This window comes from Marmota flaviventris, chromosome 13, assembly GCF_047511675.1.
Source record: "Marmota flaviventris isolate mMarFla1 chromosome 13, mMarFla1.hap1, whole genome shotgun sequence".
Taxonomy (NCBI): Eukaryota; Metazoa; Chordata; class Mammalia; order Rodentia; family Sciuridae; genus Marmota; species Marmota flaviventris.
Window position 1 is genome coordinate 41,582,363 of NC_092510.1, and position 20,359 is coordinate 41,602,721.

At 43.3% G+C, this 20,359-nt stretch overlaps 1 long non-coding RNA gene across 2 annotated transcripts in view; it reads left to right on the top strand.

Moving 5' to 3' along the window:
* LOC114098839 (uncharacterized) overlaps positions 1 to 20,359 on the top strand; it is a 36,099-nt gene that overhangs the window by 4,790 nt on the left and 10,950 nt on the right. The gene's annotated exons all lie outside the window — the stretch shown is intronic.

Below are 20,359 nucleotides of genomic sequence, written 5' to 3' on the forward strand. Positions count from 1 at the left end.
CTACTATGAGTTCAGCATTTCCTTTAGAAGCCAGGGACCTGTGTTTGATTCAGGCTCCAGCAGTTTTGTGCCTAGGAAAGCACTTGTCTATTGAGCACTGTCATTTTAATCTTTAGACAGTTTATAAATTAGGCCCTACATGGATGTGATACGACAGGGGAACAAAGTGTCAAAAAGTTAATCTCTGGTTTTGGTTTTTCTCAAAGAACTCTTTTTTTTTTTTCTTTCTGGGGTTGGGAATCAAACCCAGACCCTGGTACATGCTAAGTAAATACTCTACTGCCAAACTACATCTCAGCTCCAAGCATATTTCGACTAAAAAGCTTAGGGGGAAAGATTCAGTAATTAATCGATTGCTGAACCAACAAGTTTTTGAAAGAGTTTTCACTTAATTATCATTTCTTAAACTCAGCCTGTGACATGGGAGAAGAGTCAGTGCACATGCTTTTGAATGGCTTTAGATTCTGAATTTTCTTTTTCTCCTTCATAGAACCCAGGACATGAAGGTTTCTGGGGACTTATTTCAAGGCCACACACTGAGGGCTTTGTTTGCTTTCTCCACTGGGCTGCAGGACCAGGTGACTTAGGACAAAAGGGTATGACTCAGCTGTTTGGGGGCTGGGGAAGCTGATTCATGCGAATTTGCTCCATGCTGAAACTGGCTGTTTCAGTCTATTAAAACATTCATGAGGGTATGCATTGCCAGAGCTCAAAGCATTTAGGAGTGCAGATCCAGCCCCATCTCTTCCCCACCCCCATTCTAAGTAGTTAAGCACTTCATGCACCACCAGGAACCCCATTCCTAGGCTCTACCCAGGACTGGTTTCACTTGGCCTTTGAGCTGTGACCTTCTTTGGGTCCTTGCTGGCCCAAAATAGCCTCTGCAGCTGTTGCTTTTCCAAAGAGGAAAGAAACAACAGTGGATCTTGTATGAAACTGACAAATGTCTTTCAAAATGTGGTCTGAGGCCAGATGTGGCAATGTACACCTATAATCCCAGGAACTCCAGAGGCTGGGGCAGGAGGATCCAAAGCTCAAGGACAGCCTCAGCAATTTAGCAAGACCCTCATCAATTTAGGAAGAGACCCTCCTCAATTTAGGAAGAGACCCTCATCAATTTAGGAAGAACCTCTCTCTAAATAAAAAATTTAAAAAATTAGCAAAGTAGCTCATTGATAAAGTACCTCCGGATTCAATTCCAAGTATGAAAATAGATAAGTAAATAACTGCAGTCTGAGGACCACATAACATGAGAAACACCTGGGAACCTGCAGAAAATCACCTTCCTGTGCTCGACCTACTGCAGCAGACTCTCTGCAGGTAGGGTCCTATAACCTGTGATTCTTATGCAGGCTAAAATGGCAAACCATGGTGTCATCAAAGGTCTTCTTCCACATCTGTTCCACATGTCTAAGAGGGCACAGAGGCAACTATGGTGGAACCTGGGCCAGATCCTTCCTTCAACTTTATGAATGGCAGGTCTGCATTGCCATCTTCCCATCTTCTCCCTTCCTGTGCATCCCCCATTCCCATCCCCAATGGCCAGAACCATGTAGTACCTTGTCACACGTGTTGTAAAACAGATATATCATACAGTGGTTCACAGGATAGGCTCCGCCCTCAAACTACTTTAGTATGTTTTGCTTTATGACTAACCTGCTGTGTAACCACTGGTAAATTATTTAACTGTGCTGTGCTTCAGTTTCCCCATCTGAGAGTGGGGCTACTAGGCCCTATACAGGAGACCTGGGTAAAGCTCAGGATGTGTTTGTTCATTGCTATTATTCTGTTATTCTGTGGTTGGCATCTTCATCTGCATGGCAGTTAGGAAACTGAATGGCTTTAGGGAATATACCATCTTCCAACGCTCCAACCCCTCCACAGTTGGCTTGGTATAGGTATAAAGAAATAGTCCTCTTACACCCACCTATTTTTTTTTTTTTTTTTTTTGGCACCAGGGATTGAACCCAGAGGCGCTTAACCCTGAGCCACATCCCTAACCCTTTTTTATTTTTTATTTTGAGGCAGGGTCTTGCTAAGTGCTTAGGTCCTCTCTAAATTGCTGAGGCTGGCTTTGAACTTGTTATCCTCCTGCCTCAGCCTCCAAGCTGCTGGGAATATAGGTGTGCACCACTACACCATGCACACCAATCTAATTTAAAGTTGCCAAAAGGCAACTTGCAGCATAAACTTGAGGGAAATTTAACTTGCATATTTACTTTAAGTAAGACAAACACTTAATTGTTAAGTGTTTCTTCCTACTCTATTCTCTCCACTCCTGGAAATAGTTTTATGTCCCTACCTGTGTATATCTCTTTAAAACCACTTTCTTGGTAAGAGGCCTTGTAAATAGAGAACCTGCTTTCCTCTGTCATTTCAAGTCTTAATTCCCTTTGGTATATTAGCAATCAATGAGCAAAAAGCCAGAAGTACCAAGAATAGATTCTCTGTTTTTTAATTAAAACTTATTCACAATATCATTCAGCCATTAGAATGGATGAAGTTCTGATACATGCTATAAGGGGGATGAACTTTGAAAACATTAAAAAGAGTAAAAGAAACTAGACAAGAAAGGTTACATATTGTCTGATTCTATTCATATGAAATATCCAAGTAAATCCACAGAGATGGTAGTTACCAGGGACAGGGAGGAAGGAGAAAAAGAATCAATTGCTTAACATAGTATGAGGACTCCTTTGGGAGTAATGAAAAGATTTTGGAACTAGATAAAGTTAGTGGTCTGCGTAGCACTGAAATGTACTAAATACTTCTAAATCGTTTACTTTTAAATTTTTATATTACGTAAATTTCACCTTAAAAACTTTATTCACTATATAGTGTGCATAGCTGACTGTAGTAGGTAGAATTTTGAAATAATTCTTAGTTTCAGAGATAGATACTTACCCAAGTTCAGTGTCAATAAAGCAATTTGCTACTCTGTTGCTATTGTCATAAACTGTAATGATAATAAATGCTTTGGGCTTCAGTAGCCTCCTACTGTCAAACAATTCAAAGTACTTACTAAATTAGAATTTTCACCCTTAGTTTTTTAAAGAAAAAATCAAAAAACAGATCTGTGGCAGGTATTCTGAGTCTTAGAAAAGTCAAAGAAAATGGCTTACTTCATAGCCTAAAGTTTTTGAACCATTTTCCCCCGACTCCTCCACGGTTCCAGCATCCTAACCAGAAGAAAAGTGAATCTGTGAGATCCTGCAAGGTTGAGAGACTGAATTGAGAGATTCAGAAACAAAAGTCCAAGTTTTTCTGTTATTCCAAAATGGTGTTGTGTCAGCAAAGTAGTCGGGAAACCGAACAAAGCATTTACCAATCATTTCCTGAAATGGACAGAAGATGTAAGAGAATAAAGCAGGTCAGTTTAGGGTGGTGAGGACAGGTGGGTTGACTGTGTGTGTGTGAACTTTGTGGAATTTGGGACTTATAGGAACCAGAACTTCTATTTTTTTTCCAAGAAATGACAGTAATATAGATATGTATTTGAAACCTTTTGCTCTGTTAGTGTTGGAAACTAATTTTAAAAGAGAAAACCATTGCAAGTGCCAAATAAAACAGATCTGCAAACTGGATCCCCCCCCCCCCCACCAGCAGCCAGTTTGAAACCTCTGAGCCCTCATCTTTAAGCCCTCAAGGACACACTTGCTAAAGAGAAAATATTTCCCTGTATGAGAATCAGGTTATAGGCGGGATTCTTATCGCTGGATTTGGGGGAAAGTTTACCGGCTAGAATTTATCAGATACAGTTAGCCAGGTCTCTTTCTCTTCCTCTCCAGGTAGGTATGAAGGTGAGTCTTGCCAAATGCCTCATTCCCCTCCCCCATCTGTGGCACTGTTTGGTGTATTTTAAATGAACAATGATTGAGTAGGACGGCCCTTTCTGACACTTGTGCTGATGCAGAGCTAAAGATTTCCATGTGCAATGAATGTTCTGAAATGGATTATTCCCTCTCATCCCCATCCCTAAACACTGACAGGATAGAACACACTGGGTCCCTGAAATTGAAGCACAGAGTTACAGCTCCATCCCATTCCCCTAGACTTGGGGCTAAGCCTGAAATAAGCAGCTGTATTTACTCTTCTTGTGTGTCCTGTGGGGAGGAAGGAAGGGAACAGGAGAAGAGTGCAGGGGCCTAGAATAAAGCCAGCAACTATGGAGACCAAGGAGCACTTCTCTACCCAGGGGACAATCCTGGTAGCAAAGACTCTCAATTTGAGGTGTAATCTGTAAACTCTGAAGGCACTGCCGTGAAGTGAAACTCAATCAGACCTACACATCAGTTCCTGTCTTAAGAAAAAACCTTCCTTCTTAGGAAGGACGATTAGACTTCTTAAGATTAGACTTCCTATCTTACAAGACATTGGCATCCTAAATCCTGAGGTTTCCTTCCTGAATTCTTCCAGCCCTTTCTGCCCAGTCTCAGATATAAGTGGCCAAGTAGTCACAGGATTCCCAGCAGGGGAAATAAAACTCAGCTGAGAGAGCTAAAGAGCAATCTCTACGGCCAACCTTCTGAGACTTGTCAAAGAGCCACTGGATCAGTCTAGAAGGACTCTCCTAGAACAAGCCTGGGCATACAATCTACAGTCCCATCCCCTTCTAAGAATGGGTGGATTTTTCAACTTTATCAGACTTGCAGAAAACCATGAATATATTCCAAGTTTACACTCAAGACTTCCGGTGGGATCAACCCAGCTCTTCCAAAGACACCATTCTTTACAGAGATAACAATCAACAAATACCACATTCTTCCCAACTGGCCTATCATAAATTAGGGCCGGTTTGAGTATGTTGGCCTTTCGATCTCCTCTGGAGTGTAAAACATATTCTGGCCCCTGCTGGGGGTATAGGTATGTTTCCTGCCAACAAGACCAGGGATGCCCTCCCCTGCCACCCCTTTCTTTGAAATTTAAACTTGTACTTGCTAGGTCTTAAAACTTTGGCTTGGTGTTTTCCTAGTTTCTGTTTTCATCAGGCAAATTTCAGGGTTCTTTTTTGTTGTGGTGGTTTTAATTGTTTTTTAATCATTGTTTATTTTTGAATTTTTAATGCCTCTGACCTGGGAGCCTGAAAGATTTTGACAATTTTTGTGCTTTTAAAAATGATGTTTCTTAATGTTTAAGGGGTGGAGATGAGAATGTAGAGAAAGCAAGAAAGTGAGAGAATAACTTTTCCAAGTTAATTATCTGTTCTCTTTTCTCTCCCCAAACTAACCCCAATTGATTGATTATCTGGGCTATTTTGACTCCTTATCTTCCTTCCCTCCCTTTGCTGCCAATATGTCTTGCTATTGCTGCCACAGATTCTCATAATTGAGGGGAAGGAAGAACAAATTGCTTCTCTTTGATTATCCCAAAGAGAAGTTGCAGGCTCTCCTAAAGAAAACAATGAAGTCAGATCCAACTTCTTAGGAAAACATGCTCTGCTATGGACTTTTGTGAGGAAACTTCCTGAAGTAGAGTCTTTGCTAAAGTGACCAGATACCAGCATGAGAACCTTCAAGGGAAAATGAAGAGGACTGAGGAGTTCTGAACCTATAAAACCAGTGACCTGTAGGGGGAAGTTCTGAAAGGAGAGAGGAAATGAGTGGAACTCTGTTGCTTGGGCCCTGACCATGTTTTGCAGGGAGAAGGGAAGTGAAGGAGCCACTTGAGAGTATCAGTCAGGCCTGGATGATCAAATTTGACCAAACTGTACTTGTTAAACTTGGTTGTACACAGGAACTACCTGAGATCTGAGGCTGGAGAAGAGGTGGAAAAAAATGTGGCATTTCTGACAGACTCCCTGAGGACACTCATGCTCTTCTTTACATACTAGCTAGCCACACTTTGTGAAGTAAGATGGTAGAGTTTGGGAGAAACTAGGAATAGTTCAAAAGTGAGGAAGGAGGCATTAAGGCAACAGATGGACTGTCTTATAGGGAGACAGTCAAAAGCAGAACAGGATCTGGGTTCAAATCCTACCTGTGTCATTAATTTTCTGTGTGACCTTAAGAAAGTCATTGCATCCCTCTGAGCTAGTTTCCTTATCTGTAAACACAGATTTAAAAAGCCTATCAACCATTTCAAAGGATTATTGTGAGAATTAAATAAAATATATAGAGAGATGCTCTTTAAAGTCACCAAAGAACTTAGCAAATTTAATCAATGGTATATCAGATATTTCCTTGTGGGTAACAGTGCAAAGTTTCACCTGCATATGAGTAATAGTTACATGTAACTACATTTCCCAAGGAACTGGGTGAGCAGGTAAGAAGAAGAACCTATATTTATTTCCTTATCTTTCAAAGCTTTATGACTGGTCCATATTCCTGAGATTTTGCCAATCTTCTGGTTCAACATCAGTCATTTCACTTGTTTTATAGGATGACTATTCCTCCCATTTGGATTAACTCACATTTCACCTATATCCTTGGGCAGAATAGTTGGTTTTCCTGTTTGACATGGAATGAGAGGCCCTTTATTTGGGAAACTCTAAATGAAAGGCTTCGAAGATGCACTGTAGATACAGCCTCCTGTATTTTTATTTGCCTCAAGGGGCATGACAGCCTCTCTCCCAGCAGACTCAGCATATTCTCATCTGCATCTGCTCAACAGAACACAAAGACATCTCACTGGCAGCCCTCAGCTACCAAGAAGTCCAGGAATGGAGGGAAGGAACTCTGAGATGTGGAATTTGCTGTTTAATTCGTATTACATCTGGAAAAATGTTTGTTTTTGTTTTGAAGGGGTTTGTGATCATTTGTTTGGCTTTGTTGGTAGTGCTGGGATTAAAACCTAGGCCTGATGCATGCTAGGCAAGAAAGTGCTCTACCACTGAGTTTCACTCTCTTTCCAATTCTTATAACTAGAAGATCTCTATAAAACATCACTCTTCAATGTACTACCTTAATTAGAGGACTTCTGTGAACAATTACTTAATGTCTTTTGAGGATTAGGGTTTTGCAACATTGTTTTTTGAAGATTAGGGTTTTGCAATGTCTGAGTTATCGTCCTGAACCTTTACACTTAACACAAGGACTCTAGGATGTCAGCCAAAGGAACTTTCAGACATGATTAATTTATGGTCCGTAAGATGGAGATATTATCCTGGATTATATCTAAGGGGGTCTAATATGAACAAAGGATTCTCCTAAGGGAAAGCAGGAGGTAAGGGAGCCGGAGATGATGGAAGCAGAGGCTGGGTGATGTAGGACCACAGGTCAGACTGCCTCTTGGAGCTGGAAAGAGAAGCAAAGGGATTTCCTTGGACCTCCAGAAAGAAATAAGCTCTGTCAAGCCATTTTAGACTTCTGACCTCCAGAACTGCAAGATGATAGATCTATGTTGTTTTAAACCACCAAGCTTGTGGTGATTTCTTTGCACAGTCATGGGAAACTAATATGCATCCTGATATAAGTAGTAACAGGAAGAAAAAAGCATCAGTAGTTGTCTCAGTGATTCATTTCTATGTTGCTTTTAGACATTTCTGATTTTCCATGTGGATTTAGGGAAGTGTAATTATTTTTTAGTGTTCAGTACCTGAACTCAACCACTGAGCTGAATGACCTCTCTCCACTTCCACCCTACAAAAGGCCTCTTGTTTAAAGGTTGTTCGTAGCCAGAATTCTGGTTTAACAGTTTTACAATCAGAGCTTCACAGCCTATTGGAGAGATAAAGAACCTTAGAGATAATCATTCAGTCTGTCATTTTACGGCTGAGGAACCTGGTCTTGGGTGGGGAACTGACTTGGCTAAGGCACGCAATGCACCCAACCTAACCCGGCCCAGTCCTTGCTCTGCCCACTTCCCTTATCTCAGCACTTGGTGCTGTTTTGTGCACTCTAATTGGACATTTCACATAAGCAAGGTCATGGTTTGGTTACTATTCAGAAGGTGCTATTTGTAGATAATCTCTCATATCACCAAAGTGATATCCAGACTTCAGTAAATTGCCCTTCCTTCGTTAAGAAAACCCATGCTGTTATAATAAGTTTATTTCAGAGCTACACATGCCATAAGAATATTGTTCTCTTGCAGCACTGTTTTAGCATGTTGGGCTCTTATAGAAGTGTTTATGCTGGCAGTGGTAAATTTCACCATCTTCCGGTTGGATCACATAAATCTACCCACATTTTGACACAAGAGAAACTAGGCCAAAGGGCACTCTTGTGCCAGGCCCCAAACTCACATACATCACTGCTCTCAGCAAATAGACTTGAAATTAATGAACCTAGAAATCCAGGATATCCAAAATAGGTCTGTGGATTTCAGTCCTTCTCCCTGAACACACATACACATGTGCACACACCTCAAGTAAGAATGCATATCTGGTGCCACAAACATATTTAATCCTTTCTAATCTGATTTCCCAAATATGAGTTCATTTTTAATCTAGTTAGGTGCCTATTGTGTACAAAGCACTGACCTACATGCCAGGGATACAAAAATTAACAGGCCCCCATCCCCTTGGAACTACCATTTGAGTTGTATTTTTTTGTCATGGGGATCAAACCCAGGGTCTCCTACATGTTAAGCAACTGCTCTACAACTGAGCTACATCCCCAGCCCTGCCCCCATTCTAGTTAGGAATCAACCAGAAATCTTTACAACCATCTAGGATGTAGAGTACAGCAGAATATTTCTCCAACCATTTTACCAGCAAGGAAACAAAATCAAAGTACTTAACAGGCCAAAAGGTCCCATGGCCCACTGTGGTCAGATCAGACTGGTGCCCAGTCTCCTTTACCCTTTGTGGACTCTTGTGTCTGTGGGTCAGCTGCGTCAGAATTTCCTGGAGTTCTTGTTTAAAATATGGAATTCCTGGCTTCAGGTAGCTGGAGAGACTAGGAGGTGGAGTGCTGAGGAATGGGAACATTAAACAAGTTGCTCAAGTGACTCTGATCAACAGTCAAGCTCTGTAGATCGTAGAGTATGCCCAGCTGTCGCTCATTCTCTACTCCCATTGTACATACAATTCGATGGAGCATTAAGACAAAATAAAGAATCCCTGGGCCCATTCCCACTGGTCTGTATTCCATTAATCTGGGTGGTACCCAGACAGTTACATAAGTTGAGAAGTTCCCCCAAATAATTCTAATGTGCAGTCAAAATTGGAAATCCATGGCCAATGTGAATAGGAACAAATACTATACCCCCCAAACAGGGTAACCCCTAAGTAAATCAACCCAACCTTCTGTCTATGAGAAGGTAGTGCAGGGCTCAGGAGAGGGGAAAATGAGGAGGAGCGAGGCTGGGTCCCCCTAGAACCCCAGAGCATTGGATCAGCGACTTCTTCCTCAAATCAACTGGGGAAAAAGCACCCAAACCCCAAAGGCCTCCCTGAATGTGTTCCAACTCTTTAGGTCCCTAAGGACTTGTCTTCACATCTCTCTGCTGAGCAAAGCCTAAATTGTGGACAAGTGAATCCTGTCATTGATTTGTTCTTAGCTGTGTAGGGTAAAGCTCAGAGCCAAATCTGAAGCTTGCTTTTAGAGCTACACAGTGCCTTATGGCATGGTATACATTTTATATGACTGTATATCTGGGCCACATCTTATTTTCCTTCCATAGTTTTTCTTTCTGTTTACCTCTTTTTTTTTTTTTTTTTTTTTTTTTTTTTTGGCCAGACAAATGTTCTTTTCATTTATTCTGACATACTATAATAGAATAAGTAAAAGACATCAGTGATATGCTTTTTTTTTTTTTTTTCCTTCTTGGGTCAGAGAATGAAAAAGAGCTCACAAATAAGATTGAGAGAGGAAGCCCATAGGCACAATCTTCAGAAATAGGCAGGGACGAATGCTTTGGAGATCATGTGACCTTTACACAGCCTGTGGAATTATGGTCTCTGAAGGGGAATCCATCTGCTTCTAGCTATTTCCCAAGGATTTTACGGAACCTCCTTTTATAGTCAAGCCCTTTAATGTTTTCATTAAACCAGACAGGCTGTTAAGTTTGTGGCAGTAGGAGTTACAATATCAAAGCCTGGCAGCTGCAATACTAGGTATGGTGACTATGACTCATCAAAAACAGAAAAAAAAAAGCTGGGAACAGAGCTCAGTGGTAGAGCACTTGCCTCCAATGTCTGAAGCCCTGGGTTCCATCCCCAGCACTGGGAGAAAAAATCCTTTTCTCCTCTCGCTCTCTCTCACACTCACAGCCATGTTCAATTCCAAGATGCTAACTAAATTTCTGTGATAGATATGCTATTTTTAAAAAAATACAAAAATGCATAGAAAATGCAGAATCCTAAGGATAATCTAGTCATTATTAAGTTTTTCTTAAGTCTTCACTTTAGATGTTGTTATTCCTGGTACATCCTTCTGTCAATTAAAAGTCAAGAGGTAAACTTGGGTGGGAAACTTCTCTGGTATCCCCGATAAAACTGCAAGGTCTTTCATGTGCTCAAACACTGGAATATTCACTTGCTACCATATCAGCAAGAAGCTAATCATTTTTAAAAATGTTTTAAACAAAGAACTTGCAAATCCCAGGGGCAGCTATTAATTTTTTAGCTTTGTTTATATGTATATTAATAAGAAATTTGCTTTTTAAAACTTTTTTTGGTAGTTGTGTATGGACAGAATTCTTTTATTTGTTTATTTTCATGTGGTGCTAAGGATGAACCCAGTGCCTCACACATGCTAGGCAAGCACTCTGCCACTGAGCTACAGCCCCAGCCCTCAAATTTGCTTTTTGAAATCAGGGAAGATATAGAAAGAAACATTAATAAAGTAATAAGCGATTCCATTCAGAACCCTAAGACAGGTTTTTGTAAGTGGATGAAAATTCTTTCTTTTTCAAATCTACAGGGCCATCTCAACTGTTGGTTCTGATAGGGGACAGATAGATGCAAATGGTGGGAACCCAAGCTTAAGGGAATAATTCTATCTAATGGACCCACTGTGCTAATGTTCAAGAAGCAATTTACCTGCAGCCTGCCTGGCTTAAGTAGACAGGATATGTCACATTCCTCAGCAAACCACCTGTTATCTGCAGGAGAAATATAGGTCCAAAATAATGTCAATAAGAGGAAACCAATTTATCCTGAAGGGGGAGACTTTTGTGAACTTTTTCACAAACCAAATCCCAAATCCCTTTTTCACAGACCAGACCCATTTATTTATGGAGAAAAGGATAATTCCTCCTAACCACAAAATTTGTAAGAATTTATAGTTAATAATCTAACTAGAACGCAGTAGGGACTTGAAAGTCTGATGTCATCCTTCTGTCAATTAAAAGTCAAGAGGTAAACTTGCACAGGTAGGGGAAGGGTGACCACCGACAGAAAAGGCCCAGTGGCCCAGGGCGGGACAGAGCTTCCAATCACTCCTGCAAGGTAGGCGGGCCTGCGACCCACTGGCAGAAGAGGAGCAGTCGCCTGCTGAGAGGCTGAGCCGCCCCCTCCCCCTGCGCCGGCATAGTAGAGGGAACTGGGACCAAAGACAGAGCAGGCCCAGCAGCCTGCTGAGGGGCAGAGCCGCCCCCCACCCCCCTCGCCTGCCAGGTAGGGGAAGGGGGACCACCAACAGAAAAGGCCCAGTGGCCCAGGGCGGGACAGAGCTTCCAATCACTCCTGCAAGGTAGGCGGGCCTGCGACCCACCAGCAGAAGAGGAGCAGTCGCCTGCTGAGAGGCTGAGCCGCCCCCTCCCCCTGCGCCGGCATAGTAGAGGGAACTGGGACCAAAGACAGAGCAGGCCCAGCAGCCTGCTGAGGGGCAGAGCCGCCCCCCACCCCCCTCGCCTGCCAGGTAGGGGAAGGGGGACCACCAACAGAAAAGGCCCAGTGGCCCAGGGCGGGACAGAGCTTCCAATCACTCCTGCAAGGTAGGCGGGCCTGCGACCCACCTGCAGAAGAGGAGCAGTCGCCTGCTGAGAGGCTGAGCCGCCCCCTCCCCCTGCGCCGGCATAGTAGAGGGAACTGGGACCAAAGACAGAGCAGGCCCAGCAGCCTGCTGAGGGGCAGAGCCGCCCCCCACCCCCCTCGCCTGCCAGGTAGGGGAAGGGTGACCACCGACAGAAAAGGCCCAGTGGCCCAGGGCGGGACAGAGCTTCCAATCACTCCTGCAAGGTAGGCGGGCCTGCGACCCACCGGCAGAAGAGGAGCAGTCGCCTGCTGAGAGGCTGAGCCGCCCCCTCCCCCTGCGCCGGCATAGTAGAGGGAACTGGGACCAAAGACAGAGCAGGCCCAGCAGCCTGCTGAGGGGCAGAGCCGCCCCCCACCCCCCTCGCCTGCCAGGTAGGGGAAAGGGGACCACCAACAGAAAAGGCCCAGTGGCCCAGGGCGGGACAGAGCTTCCAATCACTCCTGCAAGGTAGGCGGGCCTGCGACCCACCGGCAGAAGAGGAGCAGTCGCCTGCTGAGAGGCTGAGCCGCCCCCTCCCCCTGCGCCGGCATAGTAGAGGGAACTGGGACCAAAGACAGAGCAGGCCCAGCGGCCTGCTGAGGGGCAGAGCCGCCCCCCACCCCCCTCGCCTGCCAGGTAGGGGAAGGGTGACCACCGACAGAAAAGGCCCAGTGGCCCAGGGCGGGACAGAGCTTCCAATCACTCCTGCAAGGTAGGCGGGCCTGCGACCCACCGGCAGAAGAGGAGCAGTCGCCTGCTGAGAGGCTGAGCCGCCCCCTCCCCCTGTGCCGGCATAGTAGAGGGAACTGGGACCAAAGACAGAGCAGGCCCAGCGGCCTGCTGAGGGGCAGAGCCGCCACCCACCCCCCTCGCCTGCCAGGTAGGGGAAGGGTGACCACCGACAGAAAAGGCCCAGTGGCCCGCGTCGGGACAGAGCTTCCAATCACTCCTGCAAGGTAGGCGGGCCTGCGACCCACTGGCAGAAGAGGAGCAGCCGCCTGCTGAGAGGCTGAGCCGCCCCCTCCCCCTGCGCCAGCATAGTAGAGGGAACTGGGACCAAAGACAGAGCAGGCCCAGCGGCCTGCTGAGGGGCAGAGCCGCCCCCCACCCCCCTCGCCTGCCAGGTAGGGGAAGGGTGACCACCGACAGAAAAGGCCCAGTGGCCCAGGGCGGGACAGAGCTTCCAATCACTCCTGCAAGGTAGGCGGGCCTGCGACCCACTGGCAGAAGAGGAGCAGCCGCCTGCTGAGAGGCTGAGCCGCCCCCTCCCCCTGCGCCGGCATAGTAGAGGGAACTGGGACCAAACACAGAGCAGGCCCAGCGGCCTGCTGAGGGGCAGAGCCGCCCCCCACCCCCCTCGCCTGCCAGGTAGGGGAAGGGTGACCACCGACAGAAAAGGCCCAGTGGCCCGCGGCGGGACAGAGCTTCCAATCACTCCTGCAAGGTAGGCGGGCCTGCGACCCACCGGCAGAAGAGGAGCAGCGGCCTGCTGGGAGGCAGAGCCGCCCCCTCCCCCCCGCGCCTGCAAGGTAGTCGGAACTGAGACCACCATCAGAACAGGTCAGACCTGCAACCGAGAGACAGAACAGGCCCAGTGGCCTGAGGAAGGGTAGAGCCGCCCCCCCCCACACGCCTGCAAAGTAGGCGGACCTGCGACCCACTGGCAGTACAGCCCCAGAGGCCTGCAGAGGGGCAGTGCCGCTGCCTGCGCCTGCAAAGTAGGCAGAACTGCGACCACCGACAGAACAAGCCTAGCGGCCCGCAGAGGGACAGAGCCGCCGCCCGCGCCTGCAAGGGCGGCGGACCTGCTACCGACTGGCAGAGCAGGCCCAGCGGCCTGCCGGCGTGGTAGGCACATTGCCCCAATTGGCGGAGGGGCAGAGCCGCCGCCCATGCCTGCGAGGGAGACTTTGCAACTATACAAGACCAATATAAATATATAGGGGGAAAATTCAATAGCACAACAGTTTCACCAAGAAGAAAGGAACGCGAACAGTATGAAGAGACAAGGAAAGAAAGGACCACAAGCATTGCAGGTCAACTCAACTTTAGAAGAGGTAATAGCTGCAGCTGATGGAATGTCAGATAAAGAATTCAGGATATACATGCTTCAGATGATCTGGAGTCTCAAGGAAGACATCAGACAGCAAAATCAGACAATGAAAGATCACTTCAACAATGAATTACATAAACAAATCCAAGAAGCAAAAGATCAACTATACAGGGAAATAGAGGTTATAAAAAACAAACAAACAGAAATCCTAGAAATGCAGGAAGCAATAAGCCAACTTAAAAACTCAATTGAGAATACTACCAGCAGAGTAGAACACTTAGAAGACAGAACATCAGACAATGAAGATAAAGTATATCAACTTGAAAAGAACATAGACAGCTCAGCAAGACTGTTAAGAAACCATGAGCAGAACATCCAAGAAATATGGGATAACATCAAGAGACCAAATTTAAGAGTCATTGGGATACAGGAAGGAACAGAGTTTCAAACCAAAGGAATGAGCAATCTATTCAATGAAATAATTCGAGAAAACTTCCCAGATTTGAAGAATGAGACAGAACCCCAAATCCTAGAAGCCTACAGGACGCCGAATGTGCAAAATCATAAGAGACCCACACCTAGACACATTATAATGAAGATGCCCAACATACAGAACAAGGAGAGAATTTTAAAAGCTACAAGAGAAAGGAAGCAGATCACATTTAGGGGTAAGCCAATCAGGATAACAGCTGATCTTTCAACACAGACTCTGAAAGCTAGAAGATCCTGGAATAACATATTTCAAACACTGAAAGAAAATGGGTTCCAACCAAGAATTGTGTTTCCAGCGAAATTAAGCTTCAGGATGGAAGATGAAATTAAAACCTTCCACGATAAACAAAAGTTAAAAGAATTTGCAGCTAGAAAACCATCTCTTCAAAACATCCTTGGCAAAACATTACAGGAAGAGGAAATGGAAAATAACAATGAAAACCAACAGTGGGAGGTAGGACACTAAAGGGGGGAAAATAATCAAAGTGGAAAACAAACCATGTTTAGTAACAGAAATAAACAAATATGGCTGGAAGAACAACCCATATCTCAATAATAACCCTAAATGTTAATGGCTTAAACTCACCAATTAAGAGACACAGGCTAGTAGAATGGATCACAAAACAAGACCCAACAATATGCTGCCTACAGGAGACGCATTTGATAGGAAAAGACATACATAGGCTGAAGGTGAAAGGTTGGGAAAAATCATATCACTCATATGGACTTCGGAAACAAGCAGGAGTATCCATACTCATATCAAATAAAATAGATTTTAAGCCAAAGTTAATCAAAAGGGATAAAGAGGGACACTACATACTGCTCAAGGGAACCATACACCAACAAGACATAACAATCATAAATATATATGCCCCAAACAATGGTGCAGCTATGTTCATCAAACAAACTCTTATCAAGTTCAAGAGTCTAATAGACCACCATACAATAATCATGGGAGACTTCAACACACCTCTCTCACCACTGGACAGATCTTCCAAACAAAAGTTGAATAAGGAAACTATAGAACTCAATAACACAATTAATAACCTAGATTTAATTGACATATATAGAATATACCACCCAACATCAAACAGTTACACTTTTTTCTCAGCAGCACATGGATCCTTCTCAAAAATAGATCATATATTATGTCACAGGGAAACTCTTAGACAATACAAAGGAGTAGAGATAATACCATGCATCCTATCTGATCATAATGGAATGGAACTGAAAATCAACGATAAAAGAAGGAAGGAAAAAGAATATATCACTTGGAGAATGAACAATAGGTTACTGAATGATCAATGGGTTATAGAAGACATCAAGGAGGAAATTAAAAAATTCTTAGAGATTAATGAAAACACAGACACAACATATCGGAATCTATGGGACACATTGAAAGCAGTTCTAAGAGGAAAATTCATTGCTTGGAGTTCATTCCTTAAAAAAAGAAAAAACCAACAAATAAATGATCTCATACTTCATCTCAAAATCCTAGAAAAAGAAGAGCAAAACAACAGCAAAAGAAGTAGAAGGCAAGAAATAATTAAAATCAGAGCTGAAATCAATGAAATCGAAACAAAAGAAACAATTGAAAAAATTGACAAAACTAAAAGTTGGTTCTTTGAAAAAATAAACAAAATCGACAGACCCTTAGCCATGCTAGCGAAGAGAAGAAGAGAGAGAACTCAAATCACTAACATACGGGATGAAAGAGGCAATATCACAACAGACACTTCAGAAATACAGAAGATAATCAAAAATTATTTTGAATCCTTATACTCCAATAAATTAGAAGATAGTGAAGGCATAGATAAATTTCTTAAGTCATATGATCTGCCCAGATTGAGTCAGGAGGATATAGACAACCTAAACAGACCAATATCAATTGAAGAAATAGAAGAAACCATCAAAAGACTACCAACTAAGAAAAGCCCAGGACCGGATGGGTATACAGCAGAGTTTTACAAAACCTTTAAAGAGGAACTAATACCAATACTTTTCAAGCTACTTCGGGAAATAGAAAAAGAGGGAGAACTTCCAAATTCATTCTACGAGGCCAACATCACCCTGATACCTAAACCAGACAAAGACACTTCAAAGAAAGAAAACTACAGACCAATATCTCTAATGAACCTAGATGCAAAAATCCTCAATAAAATTCTGGCCACTCGGATACAAAGGCACATCAAAAAAATTGTGCACCATGATCAAGTAGGATTCATCCCTGGGATGCAAGGCTGGTTCAATATAAGGAAATCAATAAATGTTATTCACCACATCAATAGACTTAAAAATAAGAACCATATGATCATCTCGATAGATGCGGAAAAAGCATTCGACAAAGTACAGCATCCCTTTATGTTCAAAACTCTAGAAAAACTAGGGATAACAGGAACATACCTCAATATTGTAAAAGCAATCTATGCTAAGCCTCAGGCTAGCATCATTCTGAATGGAGAAAAATTGAAGGCATTCCCTCTAAAATCTGGAACAAGACAGGGATGCCCTCTCTCACCACTTCTGTTCAACATAGTTCTCGAAACACTGGCCAGAGCAATTAGACAGACGAAAGAAATTAAAGGCATCAAAATAGGAAAAGAAGAACTTAAATTATCACTATTTGCAGATGACATGATTCTATACCTAGCAGACCCAAAAGGGTCTACAAAGAAACTATTAGAGCTAATAAATGAATTCAGCAAAGTGGCAGGATATAAAATCAACACGCATAAATCAAAGGCATTCCTGTATATCAGCGACAAATCCTCTGAAATGGAAATGAGGACAACCACTCCATTCACAATATCTTCAAAAAAAATAAAATACTTGGGAATCAACCTAACAAAAGAGGTGAAAGACTTATACAATGAAAACTACAGAACCCTAAAGAGAGAAATAGAAGAAGATCTTAGAAGATGGAAAAATATACCCTGTTCATGGATAGGCAGAACTAACATCATCAAAATGGCGATATTACCAAAAGTTCTCTATAGGTTTAATGCAATGCCAATCAAAATCCCAACGGCATTTCTTGTAGAAATAGAGAAAGCAATCATGAAATTCATATGGAAAAATAAAAGACCCAGAATAGCAAAAACAATGCTAAGCAGGAAGTGTGAATCAGGCGGTATAGCGATACCAGACTTCAAACTATATTACAGAGCAATAGTAACAAAAACAGCATGGTACTGGTACCAAAACAGGCGGGTGGACCAATGGTACAGAATAGAGGACACAGAAACCAATCCACAAAACTACAACTATCTTATATTTGATAAAGGGTCTAAAAGCATGCATTGGAGGAAGGATAGCATCTTCAACAAATGGTGCTGGGAAAACTGGAAATCCATATGCAACAAAATGAAACTGAATCCCTTTCTCTCGCCATGCACAAAAGTGAATTCAAAATGGATCAAGGAGCTTGATATCAAATCAGAGACGCGCCGTCTGATAGAAGAAAAAGTTGGCTACGATCTACAGTCGGTGGGGTCGGGCTCCAAATTCCTCAATAGGACACCCATAGCACAAAAGTTAATAACTAGAATCAACAAATGGGACTTACTCAAACTAAAAAGTTTTTTCTCAGCAAAAGATACAATAAGAGAGGTAAATAGAGAGCCTACATCCTGGGAACAAATCTTTACTCCTCACACTTCAGATAGAGCCCTAATATCCAGAGTATACAAAGAGCTCAAAAAATTAGACAATAAGAGAACAAACAACCCAATCAACAAATGGGCCAAGGACCTGAACAGACACTTCTCAGAGGAGGACATACAGTCAATCAACAAGTACATGAAAAAATGCTCACCATCTCTAGCAGTCAGAGAAATGCAAATCAAAACCACCCTAAGATACCATCTCACTCCAGTTAGATTGGCAGCCATTATGAAGTCAAACAACAACAAGTGCTGGCGAGGATGTGGGGAAAAGGGTACACTTGTACATTGCTGGTGGGACTGCAAATTGGTGCAGCCAATTTGGAAAGCAGTATGGAGATTTCTTGGAAAGCTGGGAATGGAGCCACCATTTGACCCAGCTATTCCCCTTCTCGGTCTATTCCCTAAAGACCTAAAAAGAGCATGCTACAGGGACACTGCTACATCGATGTTCATAGCAGCACAATTCACAATAGCTAGACTGTGGAACCAACCTAGATGCCCTTCAATGGATGAATGGATAAAAAAAATGTGGCATTTATACACAATGGAGTATTACTCTGCATTAAAAAATGACAAAATCATAGAATTTACAGGGAAATGGATGGCATTAGAGCAGATTATGCTAAGTGAAGCTAGCCAATCCCTAAAAAACAAATGTCAAATGTCTTCTTTGATATAAGGAGAGTAGCTAAGAACAGAGTAGGGTCGAAGAGCATGAGAAGAAGATTAACATTAAACAGGGATGAGAGGTGGGAGGGAAAGGGAGAGAGAAGGGAAAATGCATGGAAATGGAAGGAGACCCTCAGAGGTATACAAAAGTACATACAAGAGGAAGTGAGGGGAAGGGGAAAAATAATACAAGGGGGACAAACGAATGTCAGTAAAGGGGGCAGAGAGAGAAGAGGGGAGGGGAGGGGAGGGGAGGGGGGATAGTAGAGGATAGGAAAGACAGCAGAATACAACAGACACTAGTATGGCAATATGTAAATCAATGGATGTGTAACTGACGTGATTCTGCAATCTGTATATGGGGTAAAAATGGGAGCTCATAACCCACTTGAATCAAATTGTGAAATATGATATATCAAGAACTATGTATTGTTTTGAACAGCCAACAATAAAAAATTAAAAAAAAAAAAAAAAAAAAAAAAAAAAAAAAAAGAGGTAAACTTGGGTGGGAAACTTCTCTGGTATCCCCGATAAAACTGGAATGCAGGAAGGGCATGCCATCCCTCTTCTCTCTGAAAGGACTCACTCTCTCCCTTGAGAGTATCCCCTTTCCCTGTCCTATCCCTTCAGTAAACTCATGCCTGTTACTCTAAGCAACATGTCTAAAGTCTTTCTGACTTGATCACAAGAATTAGGATTTGAAGAATGAATGGTTTTCATGCTGCTTTGGTTTCTGGGAAGACCCCAGGTCTATAACAGTTCTTCCCACTGCGGTAGGGAGAAAATATCCTTTTTCTCTACTCTCTCAGGTTCACTGGACTGGGACCTAACAATTAAACTGATAGAAGACAAATTAACAGGGGAAAAGGCATCCATATGGATGTTAATATCATTACATACATGGCAGTTCCACAGAGAAGTGAAAACCCAAGGAAGCAGTTAGATTTGGGGGCTGTTAGATTTCCTCTTGCCCTGTGGCTGAGCTTACAGAAGCCTGGCATTTTAGTGTTGAGCTTCCAGAATAGCCATGTGTATTCTAGAAGGTACCATGCTCCACTGGTTAAGAAACGCTTCACCTAGATTGGGTGCAAAGGATTCTGTGCTCCACATTGTATGTGTTCCCAGGTGTGGCTCAGCCTAGAGGAACAAAGGCCAGGAGAATTAAAATGGGAATTCAGCAGGTGGGAGTTAGAGGCCCTGGAAAGGGTCCTGAACACTGCCCCATGCCCACCTTCCCAATCCCATACCCACCAGTACTTCAAAAAGTGGCCTCAAACCTGAGGGTGCATAGGAATCACTAGAAAAGCTTATGAAAGAGACAATTCAGAGATTCAGATTTAGTAAACTAGGATGACCAGCAATTTGCATTTTAATAGGCTCTTAAGAGGTGACCCTACTGCTGATCAGGGGCCCTAATCAAGAAGCTCAATCCTAGGGTTACCACTGTTCATCCTCCAGGGGAACAGGAGTGTAGTGATGGGAGCAAGGAGCTGTAGTGATGAAGTTTCACTGGGAATGGGTGGGAAGAGAGGAGACCATGCTTATGTCTGTTGTGTAGGTGCTAGAAAGAACACAGCTGAAGTTTTCCATAAACTATGTTAGTTAGGATTCTGGCTGGAAACAGATGGTGCCTTTTTAGA